Genomic DNA, 19210 nt, shown 5'->3' with positions numbered 1-19210 from the left:
AGTACTCACTCTAAACGTCAGTGGACTCAATGTTCCAATCAAAAGACACAGGCTAACAGAATGGATAAGAAAACAAGATCCATCTATATGCTGTTTACAAGAGACCCACTTGAGACCTAAAGACACCTTCAGATTGAAAATAAGGAGATGGAGAACCATCTATCATGCTATCATGGTCAACAAAAGAAAGCCAGAGTAGCCATACTTATATCAGACAATCTAGATTTTAAAATAAAGACTGTATCAAGAGAGGCAGAAAGGCATTATATCATAATCATGGGGTCTATCCACCAAGAAGACTTAACAATTGTAAACATTTATGCGCCAAATGTGAAAGCACCCAAATATATAAACCAATTAATCACAAACATAAAGAAACTCATTGATAGTAATACCATAATAGTAAGAGACCTCCACACCCCACTCACAGCAACGAACAGATCATCTAATCAAAAAATCAACAGGGAAACAATGGCTTTGAATGACACACTGGACCAGATGGACTTAACAGATATATTCAGAACATTTCATCCTAAAGCAGCAGAATATACATTCTTCTCCGGTGCACATGGAATGTTCTCCAGAATAGACCACATACTGGGACACAAATCAGCCCTCAGCAAGTGTAGAATGATCGAGATCATACCATGCATATTTTCAGACCATAACACTATGAAACTCAAAATCAACCACAAGAAAAAATTTGGAAAGCTAACAAATACTTGGACTGAAGAACATCCCATGAAAGAATGAATGGGCTAAGGAATAAGTTAAAGGGGAAATTAAAAGTATATGGAAGCCAATGAAAATGATAACACCACAACCCAAAACGTCTGGGACGCAGCAAAGGCAGTCATAAGAGGTAAGTATATAGCAATCCAGGCCTTCCTAAAGAAGAAAGATCTCAGATACACAACATAACCTTATGCCTTAAAGAGCTAAAAAGAACAGCAAATAAAACCGAAAACCAGCAGAATACAGGAAATAATAAAGATTAGAGCAGAAGTTAATGCTATTGAAACCAAAAAACAGTAGAACAGATCAATGAAGCCAGAAGCTGGTTCTTTGAAAGAATTAACAAAATTGATAAACCACTAGTCAGTTTGATCAAAAAGAAAAAGGAAAGGACCCAAATAAATAAAATCAAGAATGAAACAGGAGAGATCACAACCAACACAGCAGAAATAAAAACAATAATAAGAGAATATTATAAGCAATTATATGCCAATAAAATGGGCAATCTGGAAGAAGTGGACAAATTCCTAGAAACATATACACTACCAAAACTGAAACAGGAAGAAATAGAAAATTTGAACAGACCCATAACCAGTAAAGAAATCGAATTAGTAATCAAAAATCTCCCAAAAAACAAGAGTCCAGGGCCAGATGACCTTCCAGGGGAATTCTACCAAACATTTAAGGAAGAGTTAACGCCCACTCTCTTGAAGCTGTTCCAAAAAATAGAAATGGAAGGACAACTTCCAAACTCCTTCTATGAAGCCAGCATTACCTTGATTCCAAAACCAGACAGAGACCCCACTAAAAAGGAGATCTATAGACCAATTTCCCTAATGAACATGGATGCAAAAATCCTCAACAAGATATTACCCAACCAGATCCAACAATATATTAAAAAAATTATTCACCATGACCAAGTGGGATTTATACCCGGGATTCAGGGCTGGTTCAATGATCGCAAAACAAGTAACATGATTCATCGCATCAATAAAAGAAAGGACAAGAACCATATGATCTTCTCAATAGATGCAGAGAAAGCATTTGACAAAATACAGCATCCTTCCTTGATAAAAAAACGCAAGAAAGTAGGGATAGAAGGAGCATACCTCAAGATCATAAAAGCCATATATGAACAACCCAAGGCTCATATCATCCTCAATGGGGAAAAACTGAGAGCTTTCCCCCTAAGGTCAGGAAAAAGACAGGGATGTCGACTCTCGCCACTGTTATTCAACATAGTATTGGAAGTCTTGGCCTCTACAATCAGACAACACAAAGAAATAAAAGGCATCCAAATCGGCCAGGAGGAGGTCAAACTTTCACTCTTCGCAGATGACATGATACTCTATATGGAAAACCCTAAAGATTCCACCAAAAAACTGTTAGAACTGTTCATGAATTCAGCAAAGCTGCAGGATATAAAATTAACGCACAGAAATCGGATGCATTCCTATACGCCAACAATGAAGCAACAGAAAGAGAAATCAAGGAATCGATCCCATTTACAATTGCCCCCAAAACCATAAAATACCTAGGAATAAATCTAACCTAATAGGTGAAAAATCTATACACTGAAAACTACAGAAAGCTTATGAAAGAAATTGAAGAAAGACACAAAAAAATGGAAAAAGATTCCATGCTCCTGGATAGGAAGAACAAGTATTGTTAAAATGTCGATACTACCCAAAGCAATCTACATATTCAATGCAATCTCTATCAAAATAACACCAGCATTCCTCACAGACCTAGAACAAACAATCCTAAAATTTGTATGGAACCAGAAAAGACCCCGAATAGCCAAAGCAATCTTGAAAAAGAAAACCAAAGCAGGAGGCATCACAATCCCAGACTTCAAGCTATACTACAAAGCTGTAACCATCAAGACAGTATGGTTCTGGCACAAGAACAGACACTCAGATCAATGGAACACAATATAGAACCCAGAAACGGACCCACAAACGTACGGCCAACTCATCTTTGACAAAGCAGGAAAGAATATCCAATGGAATAAAGACAGTCTCTTCAGCAAGTGGTGCTGGGAAAACTAGACAGCGACACGCAGAAAAATGAACCTGGACCACTTTCTTACACCACACACAAAAATAAACTCAAAATGGATGAAAGACCTCAATGTAAGACAGGAAGCCATCAAAATCCTCAAGGAGAAAGCAGGCAAAAACCTCTTTGATCTTGGCCACAGCAACTTCTTACTCAACACGTCTCCAGAGGCAAGGGAAGCAAAAGCAAACATGAACTACTGGGACCTCATCAAAATAAAAAGCTTCTTCACAGCAAAGGAAACAATCAGCAAAACTAAAAGGCAACCGACAGAATGGGAGAAGATATCTGCAAACGACGTATCAGATAAAGGGTTAGTATCCAAAGTCTATAAAGAACTTATCAAACTCAACACCCAAAAAACAAATAATCCAGTGAAGAAATGGGCAAAAGACATGAATAGACACTTCTCCAAAGAAGACATCCAGATGGCCAAGCAACACATGAAAAAATGCTCAACGTCACTCATCATCAGGGAAATACAAATCAAAACCACAATGAGATACCACCTCACACCTGTCAGAATGGCTAACGTTAATAACGCAGGCAACCACAGATGTTGGCGAGGATGCAGAGAAAGAGGATCTCTTTTGCATTGTTGGTGGGAATGCAAGCTGCTGTGGAAAATAGTATGGAGGTTCCTCAAAAAACTAAAAATAGAACTACCCTACAACCCAGCAATTGCACTACTAGGTATTTATCCGAGGGATGCAGGTGTGCTGTTTCGAAGGGACACATGCACCCCAATGTTTATAGCAGCACTATTAACAATAGCCAAAGTATGGAAAGAGCCCAAATGTCCATCGATGGATGAAAGGATAAAGAAGATGTGGTATATATACATATATATACACCACACACACACACACACACACACACACACACACACACACACAGTATTACTCGGCATACAAAAAGAATGAAATCTTGACATTTGCAACTACATGGATGGAACTGGAGGGTATTATGCTATGTGAAATTAGTCAGAGAAAGACAAGTATCATATGACTTCACTCATATGAGGACTTTGAGAGACAAAACAGATGAACATAAGGGAAGGGAAACAAAAATAATATAAAAACAGGGAGGGGGACAAAACATAAGACTCATAAATATGGAGAACAAACTGGAAGGGTTGTGGGAGGAGGGATGGGCTAAATGGGTAAGGGGCACTAAGGAATCTCCTCCTGAAATCTTTGCACTACATGCTAATTTGGATGTAAATTAAAAAAAATTAAAATGAAATTCTCATTAAAAAAAAAAACTAAGAATAGAGGGGGTGCCTGGGTGGTTCAGTCCGAAGAGCATGCACCTCTTGATCTTGGAGTCATGAGTTCAAGCCCCACTTGGGATGCAGAGATCACTTAAATAAATAACACTTAGCAGCTCTCCTGTCCGTGGGTCCTGGACCTGTGCTTTAATAAAAGTACCTTTTTACACCAAAGACATCTTAAGAATTATTCCTTGGCTGTCAGCTCCGAATGCCATGAACCCCACCATCATCTCAAACTGCCTCAACTGCAAATATCTTCTCCCATTCCGTTGGTTGCCTTTCAGTTTTGCTGATTGTTTCCTTTGCCGTGCAGAAGCTTTTTATTTTCATGAGTCCCAATAGTTCATTTTTGCTTTTGTTTCCCTTGCCTCCGGAGACGTGCTGAGAAGTTGCTACAGCTGAGGTCAAAGAGGTTTTGGCCTGCTTTGTCCTTTAGGATTTTGATGGCTTCATGTCTGACATTAGGTATCCTGTTGTTGACTGGGGCAAGAGTTCAGACTTGCGCACCTTTCCACCTGTGAGACCCTTCCGTTTTGCATTTGGCTTGCCTGTCATTGTTCCCCAACCTGTGTGGGTTCCAAGTCCTGTGACACCTAGCTGCTAAAATGCCCCCTCCAGCTACAAATGATAAATGACTCAGATCCAACATGGCGGAGCAGTAGGGGGACCCAAAGTTCCCCCGTCCCTCAATCACAACAGGGTTGAGGCCAAAGGACTTTGAATTCCAAGAGTCCGGGCTGCAGAGTGACTGAGACATCTCCAGGGGCCCACAGGGACAACCTGGCATGTCAAAGGTGTGTGATTGTGAACTGGGAGAGATAAAACAGGGAGCATAGGCACAGATGGGAGGGATTCCCTTCTGTGGCGAGACAAAGGGAAGAGAAGAGGGGCTGTAGAAGTGTAGGACTGTATATGGACTAGAGAAAAACGATGGACCAGGACAGAGAAAGATTCAATCTCTAACCGTGGGGCTTTCAGGGCACCCAGCAGTTTTGCATTTTCTGATTTAACTCTTGGACAATTTTTATTATATATGTTTTCTTTTTTCCTTTTATCCTTATTTCTTCCCTCCTCTAGTCTGGTTATTCTGTTTGTTGGTTTGCTTAAACAGACATATGTAATCTGTTCTCTTCACACTTGTTCTTTATCTCCTTTATTTTCCTCCCTCTCTGGATTAAGCCCTATAGTTTCTCTGCCTGATCAATTTTCTTTTCTTTCCTTTTTCCTCACCCCTGTGATTAATCTCTTTGTATGGGATAAGACCTCTTCCATAAACACCACCCCCACCCCATTGTTTTTTTGTTATTGCTGGTATTTTGTATGTTTTTTGTGGGGTTTTTGTTTTTCTTTGTTTGCTTGTTTTTTGTTTTGTTTGTTTCCTTTCCAGGGCTACTTCAAGGCACACCTGGTGGAGGGTCCAAAACATCACTACTGAGTAGGAAGATAAAGCAACCAGGGTCACGACAACAGAGAGCAAGTAACACATCCCAAAAAACACCTGCTGAAAGGCCAGGCCCTGGATAATGTATGACCCATCTTTAACATAGTACTGCTCATGGGTGTGGGACACATAACAAGCTTTTAAAACACATAAGGAACAGAAAATGAGCCAAAATGGTGAAATGGAAGAACTCTCCTCAAAAGAAATTCCAGGAAGAAATGACAGCTAAAGAATTATCAAAACAGATATAAACAATACAACTGATAAAGAATTTAGAATAATAGTCGTAAGATTAATTACTGGGGTTGAAAAAAGCATAGAAGACAGCAGAGAATCTATTGCTATAGAGATCAAGGAACTAACAAATAGTCATGATGAATTAAACAATGTTGTAAATGAGGTGCAAAATAAACGAGGTAGTGACAGTGAGGATTGATGGGGCAGAGCGGAGAATAAGTGAAATAGAAGATAAAATTATGGAAAAGATGAAGCTGAGAAAAAGAGAGATAAAAACAATTCTAGACCACGAGGGGAGACTTTGAGAACTAAGCGATTTGATGAAACATATTATCTGTATCATAGGAGTTCCAGAAGAAGAAGAGAGAGAGAAAGGGGCGGAAGGTGTACTTGAACAAATCATGCTGAGAACGTCCACAATCTGGGGAAGGAAACAGACACTGAAATCTAAGAGGCACAGAGAGCTCCCTTCAGACATAACAGGAATTGATCTTCTGCACAACATATCATAGTGAAACTGGCAAAATACAAAGATAAAGACAGAATTATGAAAGCAGCTAGGAACAAAAGGGCCTTAACCTACAAGGGTAGACACAGAAGGGTACTAGCAGACCTATCTGCTAAAACTTGGCAGGCCAGATGAGAGTGGCAGAGGAAATATTCAACATGATGAATAGGAAAAATATGCAGCCAAGGATCCTTTATCCAGCAAGGCTGTCATTCAGAATAAAAGGAGACATAAACGTTTTCCCAGACAAACAAAAACTGAAGGACTTCATCAATACTAAACCAGTCCTACAAGAGATCCAAAGGAGGACTCTGTGAGTGGAATGTTGCAAAGACCACAAAGGACCAGAGACATCACTACAAGCATGAAACCTACAGACAGCACAATGACACAAATCCATATCTTTCAATAATAACACTGAATGTAAATGGACCAAATGCTCCAATCAAAAGACATAGGGTATCAGAATGGATAAAAACAAAAAACAAGACTCATCTACAAGAGACCCATTTTAAACCTGAGGACACCTTCGGATTGAGAGTGAGGGGATGGAGAACTATCTATCATGCTACTGGAAGTCAAAAGAAAGCTGGAGTAGCCATACCTGTATCAGACAAACTAGATTTTAAAGTAAAGGCTGTAACAAGAGATGAAGAAGGGCATTATATAATAATTACGAGGTCTATCCATCAAGAAGAGCTAACAATTATAAATGTTTGTGCACCCAATTTGGTGACACCCAAATATATAAAACAATTAACCACAAACACAAGCAATCTTATTGATAAGACTGTGGTAATTTCAGGGGACTTTAATACTCCACTTACAACAATGGACAGATCAACTAGGCAGAAAATCAATAAAGAAACAATGGTCCTGAATGATACACTGAACCAGATAGACTTCACAGATATATTCAGAATTCTTCACCCAAAAGCAGCAGAATGCACATTCTTCTCGAGTGCACATGGAACATTCCCCAAGATACATCACATACTGGGTCACAAAACAGCCCTCAATAAATATAAAAGAACTGAGATCATACCATGCACATTTTCAGATCACAACGCTATGAAACTTGAAATCAACCACAGGAAAAAGTTTGGAAAACCTCCAAATGCATGGAGGTAAATGAACATCCTACTAAAGAATGAATGGGTCAACCAGGCAATTAAAGAAGAAATTAAAAAATATATGGAAACAAATGAAAATGAAAACACGACAGTCCAAACCCTTTGGGATACAACAAAGGCAGTCATAAGAGGAAAGTACATTGCAATCCAGGCCTATCTCAAGAAACAAGAAAAATCCCCAATACAAAATCTGATAGTATATCTAAAGGAACTAGAAGCAGAACAGCAAAGAAACCCCAAGGCCAGGAGAAGAAGAGAAAGAATGAAGATCAGAGCAGAAATAAACAATATAGAATCCAAAAACAAAACAAAACAAAACAAAAAAACAAACAGAACAGATCAATGAAACTAAGAGTTGGTTCTTGGGGGGGGGGGGGGGGGAAACAACGCCCCAGCAATACAAACAATTATCAGAGAATACTATGAAAAATTATATGCCAACAAACTGGACAACCTGGAAGAAATGGACAAATTCCTAAACATCCACATGCTACCGAAACTCAAACGGGAAGAAATAGAAAATTGGAACAGACCCATAACCACTGAAGAAATCTAATCAGGTATCAAAACTCTCCCAACAAATAAGAATCCTGGGCCAGATGGCTTCCCTGGGGATTTCTACCAGACATTTAAAGCTGAGACAATACCTATCCTTCCCAAGCTGTTCCAAGAAAACAGAAATGGAAGGAAAACTTCTGGACTCATTCTGTGAAGCCAGCATTACCTTGATTCCCAAACCAGACAGAGACCCCACAAAAAAGAACTACAGGCCAATATCTCTGATAAACATGGATGCAAAAAATTCTCAACAAGATACTAGCATATCGAATTCAACAGCATATAAAAAGAATTATTCACTTGGGATGCCTGGGTGGCTCAGTCGGTTAAGCCTCTGACTTGGCTCAGGTCATGATCTCGCACAAAGGTCATGACTGGCACAAAAACAGACACATAGACCAATGGAAGAAAACAGAGAACCCAGAATTGGACCCACAAATGTACAGCCAACTAATCTTTGACAAAGCAGGAAAGAGTACCCAATGGAAAAAAGACAGTCTCTTTAGGCAATGGTGCTGGGAGAACTGGACAGCAACACGCAGGAGAATGAACCTGGACCACTTTCTTACACCATACACAAAAATAAACTCAAAATGGATGAAAGACCTAAATGTGAGACAGGAAGCCATCAAAACCCTAGAGGAGAAAGCAGGCAACAACCTCTCTGACCCCAGGCACAGCAATTTCTTACTCAACTCATCACCAAAGGCAAGGGAATTAAAAGCAAAAATGAACTATTGGGACCTCATCAAGATAAAATGCTTCTACACTGCAAAGGACACAATCAACAAAACTAAAAGGCAACCAACAGAATGGGAAAAGATATTTGCAAATGACATATCGGATAAAGGACTAGTATCCAAAATCTGTAAGAACGTAACCAAACTACACAGCTGAAAAACAAATAATCAAATGAAGAAATGGGCAGAACACAGGTATAGACACTTTTCCAAAGAAGACATCCAGATGGCCAACAGACACATGAAAAGATGCTCAACGTCACTCATCATTAGGGAAATACAAATTGAAGCCCACACTGAGATACCACCTCACAACAGTCAGAGCAGCTAAAATGAACAAATCAGGAAACTATAGATGCTGGCAAGCATGTGGAGAAACAGGAACCCTCTTGCCCTGTTGGTGGGAATGCAAACTGGTGCAGCTGCTCTGGAAAACAGTGTGGAAGTTCCTCAAAAAATTAAAAATGGAACTACCCTATGACCCAGCAAAAGCACTCCTATGAATTTATCCAAAGGATACAGGAATGCTGATTCACAGGGCACATGTACCCCAATGTTTATATTTGGCTTTCAACAACAGCCAAATTATGGAAAGAGCCTAAATATCCATCAACTGATGAATGGATAAAGAAAATGTGGTCTATATATATATATATATATATATATATATATATATATATATATACATACAATAGAATACTACCTGGCAATGAGAAAGAATGAAATCATGCCATTTGAAGCAATGTGGATGGAACTGGAAGGTATTATGCTAAGTGAAATATGTCAGACAGAGAAGGAAACATATCATATGTTTTCACTCATATGTGGATTTTGAGGAACATAACAGAAGACCAGGGGGAAGGGAAGGGGAAGAAAATAGCTACAAACAGAGAGGGAGGGAGGCAAACCATAAGAGACTCAAATACAGAGAACAAACTGAGGGTGCATTGGGGGAGAGGGGAAAATGGGGGATGGGCATTGAGGAGGGCACTTGTTGGGATGAGCACTTGGTGCTGTGTGTAAGCGATGAACCACGGGAATCTACCTCCAAAACCAAGAGCACACTGTACACACTATATGTTAGCCAATATGACAATAAATTATATCAAAAAAATTTTTTTAAATAAAAATAAATTAAAAAAATAAAGTTGGAAAAGGGGACGCATATAATAGTTGGAGAGTTCAGAGCTGCGGACCCAGGGAACATTCCATAATGCTGCTTGGTAACAATGTGGCAGTACAAAATCAAAATGATTAAGGAAAATAAAAAAAATAATCAAACAATAAATAAATAAATATAAATAAATAAATAAATAAGTAACACTTATCAAAAACTAAAAATAGAACTACCACATGATCCAGCAATTCCACTTCTGGGCATATGGAAAATGGAATCAAAGAGATAGCTGCATTCCCATGTTTACTACAGCATTATTTATCATAGCCAAGACATGGACACAACCTAAGTGTCCACAGACAGATAAATGGATGCAGAAAGTGTAGTATATACACGATGGAACATCATTCAACCACAAAAAAGGAGGATATCCTGCTGTTTGCGACAACATAGATGAACTTACAAGGTCTATGTGATCCCACCGCAGGAAAGCCTCCCTGATTCCCCATGTAAAATATCTACCAAGCCATTATCCTTTGCCACAGCACCCTGCTTCTCCTCTTCAAGGTGCTAATCACAATCGACTTAATCTATGTGTTTGTTGGTTGCCATATGGCCCATCTTTCCACTTGAATATATGTTCAACAGGGGCAGCAACCTGGTCATCTCCTTTGCCATCATATCACCAGCACCAAGCACAGGGTCAAGGCTCAATGAACATGGAATGGATGGATGGATGGATGGATGGATGGATGGATGGATGAATTTGCACCAAATCTATTTATGACATGTCCTCCCCCTGTCAGGTGCTTAGTGCTGATGTGCCCTGTCCTTGGTGTCAAGCAGGAACACACTTCCCCATGCTCAACATTGTGCTCCCACACGAGATCCTTATTTGCACTTAACCCACTGTGATATCCACACCTTGGTAACAGTGCTCCAGCACCCGTCTTCCCAAGCCCAAGCCTCTTCTCCATCCATGAAATGTATACCAATGCTTTTCAAGCAGTCTATTTGTGTGGTTCAGAGCAGTGGCCCACGTGCCTTTGAGAAAAGCTACGTGTGTCTGTGAATAACCATCAACAAAGGATTCCTTTTTTTTTTCATCACTGGCACCAAAAGATCAAAACTGTGCCTCCTCTTGATACAGAACTTCTGAAGAGTTTCCATCTTCTGATCTGGCTTGTTCGTCCTCTTGCCATCTTCATATTAAAATTGCACTTTCTGTTCAGGTGCCCAATCTAATATAAAAGCTTTTTCTTTGCCTTTCTTTCCAGTTGTATGATAAGCACTGTTCTTTGTACTTACAAGGATTTAAATACACAAGCGTATATTATTTGCTAAACCATTACCCTAGTGGTTTTCAACACAAAACATTTATACTGTGAGTTACATCATGATTCCTTGTGCAGTAAGGCACTGCCCATTATACTGCTCCCTTTTTTTTTTTTAAACATTTATTTATTTTTGAGACAGAGAGAGACAGAGCATGAATGGGGGAGGGTCAAAGAGAGGGAGACACAGAATCCAAAACAGGCTCCAGGCTCCGAGCTGTCAGCACAGAGCCCGACACGGGGCTCGAACTCACAGACCATGAAATCATGACCTGAGCCGAAGTCGGCCGCTTAACCAACTGAGCCACCCAGGCGCCCCTATACTGCTCCCTTTAAAACACTTCTATCTTGAGGCGCCTGGGGGATACAGTTGGTTAAGAGTTTGGTTAAGAGTCGAACTCTTGATCTCAGCTCAGGTCATTATCTTACAGCTTGCGAGTTGGAGCCCCACATTGGACTCTGTGCTGATGGTGGGGGAGCCTGCCTGGAATTTTTTCTCCTTCTCTCTGCCCCTATGCAGCTTGTGTTTCTCTCTCTTTCTCTCCCAAAATAAACAATCAAAAAAATTAATAAAAATAAATAAATAAATAAAAGTTTTCTTTTAAGGTCCAACTAAATGCTGATTAATCATCGAAATCCACATAACTGATTTCACAACTGTTTGCTTTGGTGACTTACATATCTCAATACTAATCAATATTTACTAAGCACCAACCAAACATAATTTGAAAAGACAGTAGCCATGAAGCTTCCATCAGCTAGGAAACATTAGAGGAGAAAAAAATCTGGGCGCCTGGGTAGCCCAGTCACTTAAGAATCTGACTCTTGATTTCCGCTCAGGTCATGATCTCACAATTTGTGACACCAAGCCCCACATCAGCTCTTTGCTACCATTTTAATATATTTTTTTAAAAACCCTCTTTCAGGCTCGCCTGGATGGCTCAGTCGGTTAAGCGTCCGACTTCGGCTCAGGACATGATCTCACAGCTTGTGAGTTCGAGCCCCACGACGGGCTCCGTGCTGACAGCTCAGCCTGTTTCAGATTCTGTGTCTCCTTCTCTCTCTGCCCCTAACCCACTTGCATTTTGTCTCTGTCTCTCTCAAAAATAAATAAACATTAAAAAACAAAAAACAAAAAAAAACCCTCTTTCAATGTGAAGTAAATAATTTGTTCTTAGAACCAGGATCCTGAAATCAATATAAGTAATGGGTGTTTGCAACAGATTATGGAGGAATGAGAGCCAAGGAGGCACACAAAGCAAAGAAGTGATCAAAAAATCTAAGATGACTATGGGAATATTACTTGGTACTCAAAAAAAGGAAGTCTTGCCATTTGCAACAACATGGATGGAACTAGAGTGTAGCCCTAAGTGAAATAAGTCAGAGAAAGACAAGTATCATATGACTTTACTCATATATGGAATTTCAGAAACACAACAGATGAACATAGGGGAAGGGAAGGAAAAATAAGATAAAAACGGAGGGAGGCAAACCATAAGAGACTCTTAAATACAGAGAACAAACTGAGGGTTGCTGGAGGTTGCACCCACCTCCCCTCCTGAGGGTGATAGGCATCAAGGAGGTCATTTGTCAGGATGAGCACTAGGTGTCCTATGTACGTGATGAATCACTGGGTTCTACTCCTGAAAGCAATATGACACTATATGTTAACTAACTTGAATTTAAAAACAATACAAATAGGGGTGCCTGGGTGGCTGAGTCAGTTCAGAGACACTCTTGGGATCAGGTCATGATCTCCCTGTTGGCGAGCTGGAGCCCTGCATCAGGCTGGCTACTGTCAACGCAGAACCAGTTTCAGATCCTCTGCCCCCCCCCCCCCCCCCCCGCTCATCACCTGCACACCCTCTCTCAAAACAGTAAATATTTTAAAAATAAATAAATGAATAAATAAAACATTTTCTCATAAATACATTAACAAATAAAAAACAATTACGTAGCCAGTAACAAGAAGGTATGCGTTGTATTCAAGATACATTAAGTTAAAAAAAATTAAGCTGCAGAATATTCAAAGATCTCTGGGGTTGGCTTTTGACGCATCCTGTACGTTTATGAAACAAGAGGCTTTAAGGAAGGTTATTCCAAAGACGTGCCCGGGCAGGGGGGCCTTTACTATTACTTTGGCAGCCTCCCGTTCTCTGCCTTACATATGTCTCAACACATAAGTGACACAACAGGAATATTCCTTAGGGGCGGGCATATGTATGCAGCGTAACCACACGACTGCTTTTAAACTCTTCGACTCATAAACACCGGACGGAAACGAGGAAGAAGTCCTGGCGCTACGGCGACCCCACCCCCGCGGGGGAAGGCTCGCCGATCTACCCAGAGTCCCGAGGCCAACCGCGGCCCGTCCCCTCCGGTGCCCAGCGCTCCGCCCGCACCCGGACGCCGGGTGACAGCGCGCCGAACGCCACGGGCCTCGCTCCCACAGGCACGGACTCGCACGGGAGGCCGGGTCTCGGCCCCGGCGGTACGAACTCCCGGCCGCAGGCTCCCGCGCACCCCCAGCGCGACTCGACCGCGGTTGAAGGGGCTACACCCGCTGAGGGATGGCCAGGTGACGGCCGTCGCAGCGTAACGCCAGGCCTGGTGGGGGTCTGCGAGCTGAACTGTTCTCTTCACCCCGAACAGTGAAAACATACGGAGAGCTCCAGCGCTCCCCGATCCCGGGACCGGGACCCCGGGTTCACCGCTTTCCGTCTCCCCGTCGTCCTCCCGGCTCACCTCGCGGCGGCGGCGGCGCCGGGCACACCGCACGAGGAAACCAAAATCAGCCCCCCAGAGAAACGTGGGTTAAGGCAAGAGCCCAGCGTCACACGGAGAGGTCGAGCAGCCACGCCCGCTTCGAGTCCTGACCAACCCAAGTCCTCAGGCGACCCGCGGAGGTCCAGTAGTGCTGTAGCCCCCGCCTCCTGGCGTGCGATTGCGCCTGCGCCTTCGCGTGCGCGTGCGCCCAGGTTCCCGGAAACGCCACGGCCGCTACGCCCCGGCCCGCGCAGCTGGAGTCACGGATGAGAAGACCCAGCGGTCACGGGGCGTCGAGGCTGGGTTCGACGGAGTAGAGCTGGCCTGCGGAGGCTTTCCTTCCCTAGTAGAGGGAACGAAACTCCTAGGGCGCGCGTCCCGCCTCGGCTCGGCCAGTAAAGCCGCCAGGCCCCGCCCGATCCCTCCATCTACTGACCTCCGCCTGGCACTCGAGCCCAGGTAGCGTCCGGCCCTACCAGGCAACCTTTGCCCGGACTTCGCCAGGGGAAAGCCAGTAAAATCCAAATAAAGCACGGAGCATAGTCACTACTACTGTTCGACGTTGCCTTTTTACTTCTGCCAAACGTGACCGATAAAAGTAAGATGTTGATATAGGGAGAATTTGATGACGAGTACACGGGAATTCTCTACTACATTCGCAACTTTTCAGTGTATTTTTCTAAAATTACGTTTTTTGAAAAGGAAGGGGGGCCTGGAAATAGTTGGATCCAGATTTGGACCTATGATTCATGCCGTCATCAAGGATCAAGGCTCTCTCTAATTTTCATCTGTTAGTTTGCTTCCTCATGGTGTCAAGACAGTTTTGCTGCAGCTCCAAGTATCACATTCTCACACAAATGCGTTCGAGATAGAAAAGGATCAGATGAAACAAGTATTTTCCTTTTATGAGGGAGGAGAATAATACCTACTCCCATTTCAACATGGGAATTGACAAAGATGCTGTCCTCGGCACTCTCCAGCCAGGCTGTTCTGGGGCTTCTCAACTAGACCTCAGCCCTGACCTATAAAAAGTACAAACTCAGCCCAACTGATTTCATCCACTCCCCCCCACACACATATTAAAACACTTAACATCATATTTTTAAAAAGCGAACACAGAGTTTCTTCTTAAAAAATATTTTTTTAATGTGTACTTATTTTTGAGTGAGACAGAGTGTAAGCAGGGGAGGGGCAGAGACAGAGGGAGACACAGAATCCAAAGCAGGCTCCAGGCTCCGAGCTGTCAGCACAGAGCCTGAGGCGGGCTCGAACTCACGAACTGTGAGATCATGACCTGAGCCAAAGGCAGACACTTGGCAGACTAAGCAACCCAGGTGTCCCTAACATGCTTTTCAACAGCTCAAGCCACATCCCTAAATGACCCTAGCCCTCTATACCTGCCAAAAGAATTTACTATTTGTTCTAACCAACAATTGATCATAGGCCCTTCACCACCCTTTCTTAGAGGATTTACTAAAAAGGATTCACAATTTGCGGGTCCTTCCTTTGTCCATTTGAGGTAGGTATCTATCTCCTCCAACCGAGTCGTGTCTTTCTCAAGCACTGGAAAGCCCTTCCTTTGAAATGTAATCATCAGGAAAGATAGGGCCTCGGTCTCCCAGACTCTGTGCGGCACATACAGCTGGCCTCATGGCATTTACACGACCCACTCTGGGTAATTTTTCACTTCCCTGACTCTACTCAAGCCCCTCCATTCCCCATCTCTACACCCTTATTCACCCTTTAAAACACTCAGCCACCTCTGTACAAATCCAAGTTGAGTTCAGTTCATGCTGGACCCAATTCTCTATTTCAGTAGTATACTACTGATTAAAATCTGCCAAGTCCAAGGGAAATCACAGCACTTCATCCAGAGCGACCTTTGGTTTCTTGGACTCCTCGGATTATTTCCAGGTTGTCACACGGTTTCTCTGGGATTGGACTTTAGGGCAGTTGGGTGAATTTTTAATACAGGATGAAATAAACAAGAAAATGGCACAAATTGGTGAACACAGATCCCATGTGTGCACCTTTCACCCACCCTCCCCAGATGGTGCCATCTTACAACATTCTATAACATCATCAAATGAGGACATTGTCATTGGCACAATACTACTAACTAGAGGCCAATTTTACACAAAATTCACCAGATTTCACGTGCACTCTTCTTCTATATGTCAGTCTGTGGAATTTGGCCACACAGCTGCTATTATGCTTCTCTTTCTCCCGAGAAGCAAATGATCCGACACCGTTTCACATTCAAGCAGAAGTGATGATGAAAATAAACTTCTTTGGTAGCTGAGGCATGTGCACAAAACCGCTGCCTCCAATGAAACCCCAAGGTGGGTGTGATGCTGGGCCCGAGTGGTGGTATTTCTGGCATGATCTAGCAAGTGCCTTCCATTTCGGTCCACTCACATTCATATCGGATAGGGCTGCACAGGTCCCAAACGAGCTGGTGTCTCAATACTACACAGTACAGCTACATTCACTGTCTCCCCAGTTTTGCCAGATGGGGAAAGGCACAATATACGCCATTGTGCCCTTAGGAATTCTGACTAAAGTTTTAAAGCTATGGTGCCAGATTCTTGCCCAGAGATAAGCCTTGCTTCCCGTGTCCACAGTTGCAGCTCTGGTCCCGGGACCACTGTATGAGTTAGAAGCAAAGGAAGTTGGGAGGATGTAGGGAAGAATTGTATACTCAGTTCGGTATCCCCCCCCCCCACGCCCTGTCCCCCACACTCCCCAGCGAAGCCGAAAACTCTGTCCAGTGAGGGATCTCCCTCGGCCCCGCTCATGTTGAGTGTGAATCCTTGCTCGTGAACATGTGTGAGCCCTGCATACCCTTGCCTCCTGTTTGACACAACCAAGGTTTCAGATGCCTGTTACAGTTCTCTGTGGAACCACTTCTCTGCAGGTGAAAATGTGTTGCTTGGCCTGCAGAAACGTATCTCGTCAGCGCAAATTGTTCCCGTATCTTCTGCTCTCCTCTCGCTCTACACCGGCATCTTCTGCGTACACAAACCCACGTCCAGAAATAGTGTGTTGTCTGGACCATTAGTAGCCTCCCAGGCTACGACCTTCACCCAACTGGCCAGCTGTGGATAGTCTCTCCCATAACCTTCTACAACCTTGGTCTGTCTTACAGAGAAACGTAAGGGTCCTCGGCAATTTTTTTGCCTCAGAGGGTGCAAGAGTCCCTGTCCACAATTATCCCATCCTGCATTGCTGGCTCTCCCCCACCTCCACGCATGTCATGGATTCGCCTGCCACTTCCCACAGACACACTGGAATAGCCACCTGCTTGGCCCAGTCCCATTCCAGTCCTGGAAGCAGTTCTAATGATGAGCACTGGCGTGTCCTAGGCTAATCCCTCCCCTTCATTCCCATTGTGACTTCCACAGGGCCACGCCCAGTATTGGCACCCTTCAATCCCCAGCTTTCCACTGCCTCTCCCCATGACCATATTCTCAGGCCATAACATTAGAGACACGCAAGTTAGAGACCCAAACAGACAGAAATCACAGTGCAAGTCAGGCCACGCTACTAATTTGCTTTTACCATCCTTGAGCAGAGTAGATGTAGCTGCCCTCCTTAAACCAGTCAGCTCTTTGTTGGTCGGTAGAGATCTGTTTGTAGAGCATGGCCCAAGCGACCATGAAATCCTCGGGTGGTCCCAGATGTGGCCTTGAGGGGAAAGAGGTACTCCGCTCATGAAGGCAGTGAGTGTCCTTTATATTCTCCTTAGCCTGTTCTTGTAGGAGCCATTTCCGATTTCCTGTGGAGCATCTGCTTGGTGCCCTCCCCACCGGAGCATTTCTCAGGCATCATCGGAGACATTATGGGTATAACAAGTTAAGGACCATCCTGTCCTTGACTCATGCAGGCAGTCTTTATTAATGCTCACAGCAAACTCATGATACTTCAGTGGAAATTTTCTAGTACCAAATCTTAGCGAAACTGGAATTCATCTTTCTTTGCCCTTCTCCATAACATTTTGTGTTGTATTTTAGGCAGATTGGTCGATGTGTGAGCATAGTGAGCCTCAGATCGCTTAAAAACTGCAGCCCAAGACTGCAGCAGAAGTTCAGAAGTGAAACCATCACAGAGGAGGAGCTGGTGGGGCTCATGAACAAGTTCGTGGAAGACACAAAGAACAGGATGTACAGGAAGGAGGGCTGGCCTGATACTGCATATGGAGTGACAAAAATTGGTGTCACGGTCCTGTCCAGAATCCATGCCAGGAAACTGAGTGAGCAGAGGAGAGGGGACAAGATCCTCCTGAATGCCTGCTGCCCTGGCAGGGTGGGTGAGATCAGACATGGCTGGACCTAAAGCCTCTAAAAACCCAAAAGAAGGAGAGAGACCCTCATCTCCTTGCCTGTTTGCCCTCTGATGCTGAAGGGCCTCATGGGAAGTTTATTAAACAGAAAAAAGTTCAACAGTAGAGAGCTGAATTCACACCTCCATCCATGGGCCCCTCTGTGATACCCCCTCCCTTGCCCAAAAGGACTCTTTCAATGTCAATAGTATCCCTATCCAAAGTGTGAAATATCCCTACTAGTATTTAATTTCACTAGGTTGCTAATTCTGTAGAGGATTTATTTTTATTTTTATTTTTATTTATTTATTTTTTTCAAATATGAAATTTATTGTCAAATTGCTTTCCATGCAACACCCAGTGCTCATCCCAACAGGTGTCCTCCTTCATAACCAATACCCACCCTCCCCTCCCTCCCACCCCCCATCAACCCTCAGTTTGTTCTCAGTTTTTAGAGTCTCTTATGTTTTGGCTCCCTCCCATTCTAACCTCTTTTTTTTTTTTTCCTTTTTTAAAATTTTTTTCTGTGAAAACAGAGACAAAAGAGATCAGTGAAATAGTGAACACCAGAAATGGATAAATGGTTCTTTATGAATGCCTGTGTGTATAGACTCTATATTCAAAACTTCCTGAAAAATCTAATACACCTAATTAGATCAAGAGAAGTTACATACAGTTTAGTTCAAGGGGAAGCAAACATAGAAAGGGACAAATAAGTGTTTTACATTTGCAGGAGATGGAGTCCCTATAGGATCTACTCAGATCTGCTCTTATAGCTGAAAGAACCTAGAGCCAATGAGCATGGTTGGATGTGCCAGGCAGCATTTTTCACCGGCCTCTAGTATATCATGGGCAACGCATCTGCTGTTGTCCATGTTCTAACATCCCTGTTCTAAAGGTGCCTCTACTCACTGATTACTTTTCACTCTTCACCAGGGATTTTCAGGCTTACCCAAATTAAAGTTGGTAGACCCAGAAAAGAAGGG

This window comes from Acinonyx jubatus, chromosome C2 (assembly GCF_027475565.1).
Source record: "Acinonyx jubatus isolate Ajub_Pintada_27869175 chromosome C2, VMU_Ajub_asm_v1.0, whole genome shotgun sequence".
NCBI classification, from domain to species: Eukaryota; Metazoa; Chordata; class Mammalia; order Carnivora; family Felidae; genus Acinonyx; species Acinonyx jubatus.
The sequence above is the reverse complement of the archived record's forward strand: the minus strand, read 5'-3'. Positions refer to the sequence as shown.